Source organism: Octodon degus, unplaced genomic scaffold (assembly GCF_000260255.1).
Source record: "Octodon degus isolate 3935 unplaced genomic scaffold, OctDeg1.0 scaffold00118, whole genome shotgun sequence".
NCBI lineage: Eukaryota > Metazoa > Chordata > Mammalia > Rodentia > Octodontidae > Octodon > Octodon degus.
Window position 1 is genome coordinate 6,001,474 of NW_004524694.1, and position 1,665 is coordinate 6,003,138.

Genomic DNA, 1,665 nt, shown 5'->3' on the forward strand with positions numbered 1-1,665 from the left:
CACAAGCTGAGCCTGGGCTGGGACCAGCAGGTCCTGCCAGCTCAGGGTAGCCAGAAACTTTCCCCCACACTCACAGGGCCTGGGCTAGAATTGGATCTGGTGGTCCCCAGAACGTGGCAGAAATTCTCACTTGGCAGGCGGGTTGGAGCGGGTGCTGCGTAGTGTTGGTGCGGTCCCAAGAGGATAGAAGAGAGTCTCACCTATGCTGTGCCTGGACTGGGTCCAGCATGTCCTGCTGGCTCAGTGTAGCAGGAAGCTCTCCCACACACTCACCAGGCTAGGTGTAAATTTCTAATTCCCACACAAATATAAGTAAAGAAAGACATTTCTAGAACCTTAGATAATGCAATGCCAAAGGCTCATTCATCAGTTGACTTCACACTGTTGGAAAAAAAAGAAGAAAACTTCCCATGCACTGCAATAACCCAAGACATTTGTCAATGAGTTGTTCATGAAGTGATCTAGGACTAATATCCACGCTTTGATAAGCTTGGTGCACTGTCTACATTCTCTGACAGCACTGTTGTCCATACATTATGTATGACTGTTGTCACAGGAGTAGATGATGACAGTACAGCAGAGAAAGCTGCTGACCCAGGGCTGAACTAGTCAGTTATTTGCAGAGATAAAAAGTAATGCTAAAAAATGACAATGATGCAAAAACATAATTGTTTACTGAAACATCTTCGAGTGAGGGGTGGTTATGTTTTTCACTTAAGCTGGTCAGATAAACAACACATTCTATTTTAATGACATGAAATCTCACTAGATACTTTCTAAGTTAGTCTTTGTCCTGAAAGAAAGGGTGGGTTTTAATGAGACAAGATAAAATTTCCATTCTAAGGACTTTGCCCATCTTAATATTTTAGCTAATTCATTTTAATCCACTTTTTTTGTAAATAAAAATTAAATTTTCTTATCATTTTGTTTTTTATTTATTTTATGTATTATACCTGAATAATACATTTTAGCTTATATATCTACAAGATATTAAACATAGTAGGTTAGCACTTACATAAAATGTTTTCAAAGGAAAATGCATATGTTTTACATAAAGGAATTAACAATGAAATTTATATAGTCTCACTAATTACAGTTCTGTCCTGAAAACAAAAATAGTTTTGTAGAATTAAAACTCTGATACAATTTACCTTATACTTAGAAATATTTGACATTTTAATACCTTTGGTTTATTTTGCATTAAATAAATTCTTACGGCTACAGGAACATTTATATATTAGTTCATTTTTAAAAGATGTATACAGTTCTTTTCAATACACTGGTACAATTGTGGGCAGCATTGTGATCAAGTGTATAGTAATCCCCTGATGCCCAAGGACAGAATATCTTATAATGAAAATAAACAATTACAACTTTTACTGACATCTATTTTGCTTACTTTAAACAGGCGTACCTAACAAAATGCAAGTAATCCGAAGTTGCTTCAGAGTAAGATCCCTATGCTTGCCCCAAAGAAGGGTGAACTGGCTGATGCAAATAAACTGGATTTCAGGACAAAGCATATAATTATGGAAGATGAACCAGAGTGAAAAAGCAGGTCTATGTTGTTTTGTGATCTTGGGGAACACTTTTCCCAGCAAGGCAGCAATCTAAGAGACAAACAAGATAACACTAGCAGAGTGCTAGTGTGGGCGTTGAGGGCGC